Below are 12,032 nucleotides of genomic sequence, written 5' to 3'. Positions count from 1 at the left end.
GGACATCACTATCTGTGATGTGTCTAGCTGGGGGGAATTGGCACACACACATACATACACACACATAAAAACACATGCACACATTCATACAAACAAAAACATACACACACACACACACACACATACAGCTGCTTCAGGATGGCCAGACCCACATTTGAAGGACCTGGAGAAAAAAACATAATTTTACACACACACTAAATGTACAAAGTGATACACACCTACCCCCCCCCCCCCCACACACACACACACTCACAAATATATGCCTGCTCCCATACATGCGTATGTAGCTACCAGTTTACAGTTGTGAGAATTGTACTCACTTCTTTATTTCTGTTTGTGTTATTTATTCCTCACTTTTTTATTGTTTGTGATGCAGCTCTTTGGTCGCTACACACTTGGTCAAGAAGAAAGGACAGCCAATGCTGATGCACACAAACACATACACACATTCACGCCTACACTAACACATTCATGCATGCTTGCTCGCGCACACACACACACACAAACACACACAGACACAGACCCAGACATACATGTCCATGCTTCTTTTTTGGTTTTGTGGGCTTTAGGTTCTGCTGTGATCCAAATATCAACTTCATGTTTTAATCAGTCAATCACTAACTGACTGGCAGCATGGATTCTGTCACATTCACTCCAGTGACTCCAGTTTAAAGACTGGTTTTCTTAATTAGTCTTTTTTTGTTGTTTTTGTCTTTGTGCTCAAGGCAATTAGTTTACAAATGTGAAAATTCCCAAACTTCATGATTAAACCCCCATGTCATCTCTTGGAAAGATTGAAACAAATACACTGAATGACTGATGGAAATTTAAAAAAAAAATGTTATTCTCTATACATATGTCCCAGTCAAAAAGTCATCTGCACAGAATATAACACTACTACACAGTGTAGTAGAGTTTGTGGACAAGCATCATCCATCTCGGTTCTCCAAGTCAGTTTCTCCCACAGGATGGCAGTGCCGTCCTGGAGTGATAAAGGCAACATGAGTCAGAGGGAAACACCTGATAGCCAGAGTCCAGTCAGTGGGAGGAAGTGGACTGCAGTGTTTACACAGGTATGGTGGACACTCCCCCATCCTCCTCAGTGGGGGGTGATATGAGTAGAGAGATATTTCCTGGAGTATCTTTAAGATGCTGAACTCTGCCTGTGTAACCCTGAGTCTGGTCAGTGGGTACGATTTCTTTTTCTCTGAAGATTCGTTTAAGAGTGTGTGGTATGTGATGTTCAGTCTAGGAGCAGGTCAGTAGAACAGACCCTCCCACATGAACCTTTTGGTTCCCCAAATTAATGTGCAGTCTGTGAAAAACACCTGATGGAAACAGTTCAAATTTCCCAGGATGAGGACCTCTGCCATCCTTTTTGAGTATCAAACAGGCCTTGACCTCCATAGTAACCCACAGTAACATAAACACTCTTTAGAAACATAGTCTACTGAATGTTCTACACTTACAGTGGAGAGGAAATATATTCAAATGAACTTTTGACAAACATCTAACCCCAACACACACACCAAATATTTTTACCACCATGTGTGGTCAGTTCATTTTACTATCGGTTCAAAGGGATCTTTTCTTCTTATTAAAGAAAATAGCACATGCAATTAGAGCAGCTAAAGAATTGGCTACCTGAGACTTTTAAAAAGTGTTGAACGGATGTTAAGGAGCATTTTAAATTCAGAACATTCTTATTACCCGCAATGCAGTGTGTTAAGCATTTGGATGGTCAACCCTCAGTGAGGAGACCGGTTTCATCTTTGTGAACCTCAGGTGCCTGGAGAGAAGTCCTGAGTTGCACACAGGACACTGAGTCAGCAAGCACTCAGAAGTGCTCCAGCTTATTCTCACACAGGGCTTAGAATATATAGACAGCATGAGTGACAAAAAAGAGGAAGAATATAGTTTTGGCAGACTGCTATCACAACAAACGTAGAAAACCTGCTTGGCAACAATATAAAGTGACTAAAACAACTATAGAATCTCTGCTTGGCAACAGAGCAAAGATAAATGATTTAAAAATAGCTATTATACTGTTTTTAAATGGAACCGTTTGTCAGAGGATATTTGAAGAGTGCTGACAACGGTGTGCAGCTTAGCATTGAAAAGTCATGGAAATACCAACCTGTTCATTGAACAGTTGTGGCATCCTCCAGTGTTGATAATTGAGGTGATGTTGGTTAAGTAACGTGTGGCTTACAACGCAAGTTCACGGCTACCAGAGGGAGGCCACAAGCCGGGAGCTAGTCAGGGTTGGTTAGCCTGATCTCCTTCAGGTGGCATCACCCTACATAACAGCTTCATAAAGGCCCCTCTTAGAAAATCTTGTTGTGACACACGTGTTACGTCTGTCAGGGTGCCTCACCCCTGATCAACCTGACAGTCACAGGTTACATATTGAAATTGTGATTGGTGGGTTGTGGGAGTTGTGCATGCAGACAAAACCAGACCGGGGCATGTGGTGCATTGCATTGCTCCTCCATGTTTTCCTCAGTGTCAGTTGGCAGTTGGTTTATGGGGCAGAGTTGGTGGCTCTTAATGAGGGTACAACCTAATCAGAGTGTGCCAAACAGCTAGCAGGAGGCCTGGTTGGCTCAAATGGTCTTCCCATCAAAACTTCGAAAGGGGCCACTTTTGTGGTTGCACTAGGAGTCATATGCATTTCACATAGAACTGCAGCTAGCAGTTTTTTGATCATGTAGTCTGTTCATTCCACTATGCCTGACGACCGAGGGTAATAGTGGATGTGAAACTTTGATGCTCAGATATTTACAGAGCTGATGAGTCATGCAAAACATCAAAGCACTCAAACAGGCAATGTTCAGGATGGTAGAGAAAAACAGAAGATGTCTTTATTGACACCAGTATGGTTTACAACAAAGGAGTTGCCTCAAGAACAACTGCAGACCTTACATTTGGGATCTTCTTTTATCCTTCTTGCTACACCACCCCACCAAAGTAGAGTGTCACCCTCCAAGAATGCCATTTCTTATTGTCTTATGTCTCAGTGAAATGTCGTCTCTCCAGTCTTAGCGCTCCATTAACTTTTCACACTTATCTGTACCATCTTTGCATTAGAAAAATCATCATTGTGTGTTAATATCTGCTTTGGTCATTATTTACATTCCAACATTGAGTCCATATGTGTCATATCACCCAATTCCTCATCACAGTACAGCACCCAGCAGGCTGTTTGTCACCCAACCCAGGACTCCACCAATCATGAACTTCACATCAGATCGTCATTACCGGAATATTGAACTCCCCTGTGTACTTGATTATTTAAGCCTGTCTCGAACATTAGGACACTGTGAAGTATTGCCTCTAGAGTCCTATGCATACCGAACGTGCTTTGGATTGTTTTCCTGTGTACCGAACCTTGACTTAATGTTTCCCGTTTCGATTTTTGCCTGCTCCTTTTGGATTCTGATGCCTGGATTATTGGTTGGTCTTTATGATTTTTTGACACGGACTGTTTTCCCTACTTTCGAGTTACTAATTTATTTCTGTGACCGTTTCCACTACCTGTTACTACAATAAATCCCTATTTTTTTTATCTGCATGTGATTTTTGCCTGGCCCATACTTCACCTCCATGCAGATGGTGGACTCAGATGCTTTGAAGGAAGCTTTGAACAACCAGGGTCAACTAATCCACCAACAGCACCAGTTGCTTGAGGGTTTCACACAGTCAATGGATTATAGGCAAGCAACAAGCAGACCAACAAACTCAAATGTTGGAACTAGGACAAAGTCTCAGAGAGCTTACATCCCAGCTACAAATGATGACTACTCCTTCTCAGTTCAGTCCCACACCTGCACCTACTACCGCCACAAGCAGTATCCAACCAACCCTCCCTCTGAGAAACCTGAAAAATATTATGGCTACCCAAGTGTCAACGTTTTTTGTTGCAATATTCATTGTATTTCAATAGTCTTCCAACCTGTTCCAATCAAGATAAAATTACCTTCATTACCTCTCGTCTAACTGACAAAGCTCTTAACTGGGCGACAGCCATTTGGGCTAACGTACAACTGGCGTCTTATGACGACTTTATTGAGCAATTCAAGGCTGTGTTCGATCACCCACATGAGGGAAGAACCTGTGTGGAGATACTTACCAAATTACACCAATGCAATCATTCTGTGGCCGACTACCCATGAGAATTCCGTACAGTCACTGCTGGCAGTGGATGAAATTAGGTGGCGTTGATCGTCACTTTCTGGAATGGTTTCAATGCAGAGATTTTACATGAACTGGCTTGCCGAGATGATAAGTTATATTTGAATCGGCTTATAGCTCTTTCTATACATCTGGATCACTTCATCCAGGAACGAAAACCACGTAGAACTAGTAGTTCTCACCATAGCTATCCCTCTCCCAGTTATAGACCAGTGGAACCAGTGCAATATGATTCTTCATGCTTCACTGAAGAGGAGAGGCAGCACCGATTCCAATATGGTCTCTGTTTTTACTATGGATCCTCAGAACATTTTATCAGTGGTTGTTGTCTTCGACCTAATCGAGCATCACTGAGCCATAGACAGATCAGGCCACCCATGTCAGAAAACAAGGTAGAGATCTTGCCAGAGAAAGAAAGATGATCACTAAGACATTTTAAAGTGTTTTTATTGGGTCTCTTACACCATCTTCTACATTTACAGCCTTAGTTGATTCAGGAGCTGAGGGACACTTCATACATGAATCTTTTATGGGAAATGGACATCCCAGCTATTAACCAAGTCTCTTCACCTGGCGGGTCTGGAAGGATCACCAGTAGGAGCCGGTTATATTACACTCCGCACTACACTCATAAAACTTACCACAAGCACACTCCACTCAGAGATCATCTAATTTCTCGTCATAGAAGATGCCTCATTACCAGTCATTTTAAGTCTACCTTGGCTAGAACAACATGACCCAATTATAACATGGTCACGTAAGGAAATCACTCAGTGGTCATCTCACTGCCTAAGAAATTGTTTGACATTACCAGTTGTCCAGTTATGTTCCACCACTTTTGAGAGCCCTGCTGATACACAAGCCTTTTCCCTCCCTCTGGAATATCAGGATCTCACTTTGGTCTTTAGTAAGAAAAAAGCAACCCTGTTACCTCCCCATCATCCCTACAACTGTGCTATTGAGCTCCTGGAAGTATCCGTGTTTCCCAAGGATCGTATTTATCCTCTCTCCCAAGAAGAAGAGAGGAATATATAGATGAAGTATTAAATCAAGGTTGTATTCAGCCATCCACTTCCCCCATGGGGAATACAGGAGGCACAGAAGTTGTGGGGTGGGCACTGGTGACACCTCCCCCTTGCCTCTACGAGACTTAGGTACCAGCGCATGAATTCCGGGGCTGTATGCCCTAGTGGAGGGAGTTTCCTCCTCGAACGAGGTCGCCCCTCTTTGTGCCGCACCGGATGGTTTGCTCGATCCCGAGTGGCACCTCCTAGGTGGAGCATTGGGCGGTATCTTAAGTGCTGGAGGCTTATCGCTCTCAGAGTCTGCAGACTCTACATCACTGATGTTGGGACGATCCCCACCTCCATAGACAGGTCCTCCCCATAGTCGAATCCCAAGTCTGACTGTAGACTAACGTCGCTGCACTCCCCGTTGTTTCCATAATCCGCCTAACCCTCGTAGAAGTCCATCTAGGGGTTGTAGGACCCAGAGAAGTCCACTTCCGCATGCCAATCCTCAGAGTCCGGATGCGGTCTGTAGGACTCCGCAGAGTCCGATCCTGGACCACACTCAGGACCCCCCCAAAATTGTCCAATGTCATATATCAGACTCTATATATATCAGACAATGTCATATATCAGACTCTGACTTTCTATACTCTCTCATACGAGATAATTATACTCCGCACGTGTGTTTGCCCTCAAGCTCACAAACATTACACACATATGCACATGCATCCCCTGTAGCTACAGCAACACAATGAATTAGTCAATTGCAATTGTTGAAGCATGGATGAAACTTAAAAGGGGTAATTTATGAAAAACATTTTTTTTTAGATATATTTAATGACTTTAGCTTCATATATACTGCAGCCGAGTATGTGTAGGGCTAGGACACCATTCCTAATCACCTTTTTACTTTCATTATGTAACTGTTCCTTTGTTTTTACCCTAATGGCCAAAATGTGTATTCTGTTCTTCAGTCTCCTCCACTTCAACTTAGGAACATGGAACACAAACTTATGTAGGCCTATTCTTGGTTTAAACATTATTCATTTCCCATCACTCAGTTCTTCCGTAATCTTTTATTACTTTTCCATAATCAAGTCTGACTTCTTGATTTTATTCAAAAGTATTTTTTCTTTAATTAATTAAGTACTGTACTTTGTCTTTAATTACTTATTTTAGTTAAGAGTAATTTTAACCTAGGTTAGATAGTTCATAAGGCGAGACAAACAATAGTTAACTTATGATGTCACGCAACCAACCCCAGATGTCACATATGGCCTTTCTGGATTTCCATACAGTACTTTGGAATGATGTCACGGAACGCTCTCCTTCCTGCTGATCACGTGCTACGGCCCACTGTGTTCAGTGGGTGTTTCTCGTTTACTGTGACTTAACTTGTTTGTAACCACACCCATGTTGTTTAGCACACACCTGCACCTGATTTAGTGTCGTTATGTCAGTATGTATTTAAACCCCTGTTGGTGTGTGCTAATTGAATTCTACAAGACCAGCTGTTTGGCAAATGCTTTGACTCAGTCATCTTGCCATCTCAGTTTGGCCCATGTCACTCAGAGAACTGACTGTTCACTTGCTGCTTAAGTGACAGTCATATGTATTTTCATACTTAGCATTCATACCTAACATTCACACATAACATCCCCCCCACCCTATTTTTTAAATATATTTTTTTATAGAACCAGTACTAACTGCAGGCTGGGAGCGCCACGCTCATATTAGACCACTCATGAGAACACTTGATGATTTGCAAATGTTTTATTATTTCAATATGCATAATCTTTTCTTCAGTTTTCCTGATTGAAGAAAATTAAAATCTCTGCCCAAATCCATATGGGGAACATTGTTTCTGAAAGCATCTTTGAACACAAGTATCTGAATAATAAGAATAATAATTAATTAATTACTAATTGAGATTGTGGCTTGGAAATTAAGCTATATCATGTGCTGGTAGGCATCCAGCCATGCCAGCTCCCACACATCCTCCAATCATGTGAAGTTAGTGTGACCATGAACAGCTGTGACTTATCATGGGTTTAGTAACAAATATCTTTCTTTCAGTAGCCAGTAACTTTAGTGTTTTCATGCTTGCTGGTACGTTTCTGGTTCAGATATAAATATTGGCTTGATATGAGCCAATTCATATGCCAATGAATGGCTATAGTATCTCCTATATATCAACATGCATCTTTATTCTTCAGACATCCTTTGCAGAAATGTTTTGCAAGACACATTAGGATACACAGAAAATGCTTTGCTTAGTTCTACAGAAATATGTGACTATTAGTAGCTTATAGTTAATAAAACTGTTTATTATGTTTCTTTCCTAATAGAGGGCCTTAACATTGGGGGCAGTAACGCCTGCTGTGGTAGAGTGGAGATCTACCGTAATGGTCAGTGGGGAACAGTGTGTGATGATCACTGGGACATGAAGAGGTGGTGTGCAGACATCTGCGATGTGGCCCAGCTCTCACTGCCCACTGTGGTCAGGGACAAGAACCAGCATGGCTGGAAGATGTTCAGTGTTTAGGAACTGAGAAATATATAAATCAGTGTTCACACAGAGGATTTGGGAAGGAGGACTGTGGGCATATCGTTATTAAATAAATCATAAATAGTATTGTTATTATATAAAATGTTTTACAAACATCTTAACTTATCTCTTTAACAGATGACATGCAGAGTGTTACATTGATCGAAATCTCATCATGCTCTGCTATCTCACCTGCAGTGGCAACTGCAGGCAGACATTTATTAAATAAGATGAAACATGGATTAACAATAAACACTAAAGGCACTCACGCATAACAAACAGGGCAGCGCGATATTAACACATAGACATAAACACAATTAATGACAGGATCAAATACTATGAACTCTGAAAATACGCATGAATATTAACACTAACAATGACCGACAACTAACTCTCAAACACAGGGGTTTAAATACATATATACATAAACGATGTGTGTAACAAGGATCAGGTGTGATGACTTATGATGAAATCAAGGTGGGTGTGGTTACAAACAAAGGCATTACTTTTGGCTGCTTCTTCTTTTGTGTAGCTCTGCAGACTGGACACCAGTGCTTTTTACCTACAGTTCACATATCGTCCCAACCATTCAATAGATGATGCAATTGCCCCCACTCTTCATCTGACCCTTATCCAGCTGAACAAAGACACATACGATAGAATTCTGTTCATAGACTGCAGCTCAGAATTCAACACCATCATTCCTCAGTGTCTGGTTGAAAAGAGACTGCTGGGTCTGAACTCCTCTCTCTGCAGCTGGATCCAGGACTTTCTTGGTGGGAAAGCCCCATCAGTCTAGATCAGGATCACTGTCTCCAGCACCACCACACTGAGCACTGAGCTTCCCCAGTGTTGTGTGCTCAGTCCACTGTTGTTCACATTGCTGACCCTAAATTGTGCAGCAATGCACAGCTTGAACCACATCAAATTCACTAATGGCAAGACTGTGGGGTCTCATCAGCAGTGATGATGAGTCAGCGTTCAGAGAGGATGTCTCAGAACCTGTCAGTCACTAAATGTGGAAAAAAACAAAAAAGATGGTGGTTGACTTCAGGAAAGTATGTAGTTTTCACTCTCCGATCAATATCGACAGCTCCTCTGTGAAAATCATTACAAGCACCAAGTTCTTTGGTGTCCACCTAGCAGAGAACCTCACCTGGACCCTCAATACTAGCTCTATAGCCAAGAAAGCCCAGCAGTAACTACTACTTCTAGCTCATCCCCCTGCCACTATCCTCACCATGTTCTACAATAGACAGCATCCTGAGCAGCTGCTTCACTGCCTGGTTTAGGAACTGACTCAGACCGCAAAACCCTGAGGAGAATAGTAAGAACAGCAGTTAGGTACTGTTACCTCAGTAACTGCTGTATACTATAAGCGTATTTGTTTATATGTCACAGTATGGTGCACTGGTTGAAGTTGCCTATATGTTAATATTTGTGCTGTATTTCATATTTATTGTTTACACATGTTCTCCTTTTGTGTTGCATCATGGTACTGTAGGAGCATTATTTAATTACCTGTTTATAGCTAGAAAGTTTCACGGTTGGTCAGCCAGTTAGCAGGGGAGACACACCCACCCCTGCTAAGGACTACTCATCGCACCTGCCCCGTTCACAATCCCCTGATTACTAATTATTTTCACCCATTCCACATTCACTCCCTGCTCTATTTTAACCCCCAGATCCGCGGAGACGGAGCTGCACATTAGCGGTCCTATTACGTGTGGGTCGAACAATGCATGATCAATTGTCTAGAGGAAGACTAGCTCCTCTGTATTTGTATTTGAGGTTCCATGCTTCTATCACGGACAACCTATGGAGAATAAAGATTACCTCGCTGCTGACCCACCTCTCGCTTCCATTCACCCGCCGCCATCACAGAAAGACAATAAAAAGCCTCTTGACCACTCTTTTGACCTCTGTTTACCAGACTCTAGATCCTAAGTTATGGGCCACCCATTATATTTATTCTGTAACCAGGCCACATATTTGGTCTTTATCTCCTTCTGAAGATCTGTCAATTAGCTGACTTCAAGTTGGCTTTATATTGGTTTCAAACCTCTGTTTCCAGGGGGCATAGTGGAAGTGGCCTGTTGCTTGCATTCTGTATGCTAGGATCTTGAGCTTAACTACTACAGTGGTATATACCAGTTTGTTGGTTTCAGTTATACAGGTTGTTGGTATTGTGCTTATTGCTGCATTTACATTTGTGAGCATACTGTCTGATGGTAGCTTACCACGAAGTTAGGTGAGCTTCAAGCAGTGGATGACAGTAGTTACCTTAGTCATGACCATCATCTGCATGGCCACAGCTGGACCACACAATGTCCACATTACAGTTTGGCTCTGGTGGATTCCTGATGTAGTCTGACCTTTCTTTCTCAGATGCAATATGTGTTCTGTCTGGGCAGTGATACTGACCCTTTATTTCATCCATCCTTATAGCATTATTATACTTTACATATATAACATATATAACATAGAATCATAGAAACATATTTATCTTTTATATACAGTGAATGTAAAGATTGTGGGGTGGGGCCTGGTGAGTGGGGCCTGGTGGTTGGGGTCTGCCATAAATGCTATTGAGCTCTTTCATTCTAAATAGTTTTGAAGGGCACCGATCTGCAAACTCCATCATAGTTTGGGCGTATGAAAATTACATGGAACGTAAAAAAAAAAATTATATTGTAAATCTGTCTAGTTTTATCTCTCTTACCAAATTTATTTCACTGTTTATATTATACAGTTTATATTGAACAGATTTTATGTTCTATGATTTTATTATCCAGGTTTTTATCATTGGTTTTTTTTTTTATCTTGATTGTGTGTACTCTTATCTTGTACTATAATTTTAAAAAGTTGTATACAACTAAAGTTTACTATTATTATATTAGTACCACCAAATGGTTTAGTTTAATGGCTTTATTGAAGCTTCATGTTTTAAACCATGCCACATGATCATAATAATGATCTGAGTGTAGTCCTCTTCCTCCTCTTCATCACAGTGTCTCAGTGTCTCTTCCGTGATGCAGTGATGGGCACAGTGACGTGTTCACCGTTGCCACACTCACAGCAAGCATGAGATGGAGCTTTCAGCTGGGGGGGGACGGTGAGTCTTACAGCTGGCTGGAACAACCGTCTGTCCATCCTCATCTAAAATGGATGAAAGCAGAGAATGTTTGCACAGCGTTCATTTTAATTTAGTCAAAGAAATAACCTGCTAAACCTGCCTGTGTGGCGTTCACATTACTCTAACGCAGCATATTTACCATATGCCTTGTTTGTATGTTATATCGAACAGCAAAAACACAGGGCCTGCTATTCTCCAATTAATTCTCGAGTCTGCATCTTTATTTTTCTATTTAAAATGTACTTAATAATACATCTGGATTTTGGGAAATAAGGAACCACATGAGTGTAATGGTTGGGAGGCTGAGGGTGAACACATATACAAAGTAACAATGCCTCGGATGTGAGAGTGAACTGGAACAATGAGTATGCAAACCCTAAAGAGAATGAGTAAACGAACAGACAGGATTAACAAATAAATAAGAAGTTTAATATAAAAAAATGAACAAGAAAAACAACACAGAATAGAATGAGGGAAAGAATCAGAAGACTAAACAGGCTAACAGGGCGAGGCTGATAACAAGGCAACTAAGGAAACTTAACACTAAGGAATGGCTAACAGGAGAACAACGATGAAGCACAGAGGGAAGGCACGGAGGGAGGGAGGCTGGGGAGAGAAGGAGGCAGGGAGGCTGACAGGGAGGGAGGGAGTGAGGGAGGCTCAAGAGGCAGTGAGGCAGGTAGGCAGCCAGGGTGGGAGGGAGGGAGGCTGGGAATACATGTGGCCACATGATTAGAATCGAGACCCAGACACCGAGGGGAGGCTGGGGCTACCCATGGACAGTAGATCTGAATGGAGACGCAGACTCCTGGGGGAGGTTTGGAATACATTCTGTTCATCTGGCCACATGTAACCCCAGACTCCCTCCCTCCCTTCCTGCCTCCCTCCTTTCCTCCCCAGTGTACCCAGTGTTCTTGCTCTCTCCCTGCCTGCTTGCCTCCCCACCCTCCCTGCCTCCCTCCATCCAAGCCTGCTTGCCTGACTCCCCAGCCTCACTCCAGCCTCTCTGCCCACCCAGCTTGCCTGCCTGCCTACCTGCTTACCTCCAAAGCCTCCCTCCCTTCCTGCCTTCCCCACCTGCCTCCCCAGTGCCTCTCTCTCCCTCCCTGCCTGCCTGCCTCCCCAGCCTCTCTGCTTACCCTCC

Source organism: Electrophorus electricus, chromosome 2 (assembly GCF_041902795.1).
Source record: "Electrophorus electricus isolate QZ-2024a chromosome 2, ASM4190279v1, whole genome shotgun sequence".
Taxonomy (NCBI): domain Eukaryota; kingdom Metazoa; phylum Chordata; class Actinopteri; order Gymnotiformes; family Gymnotidae; genus Electrophorus; species Electrophorus electricus.
This window is presented reverse-complemented; position numbering follows the sequence as displayed.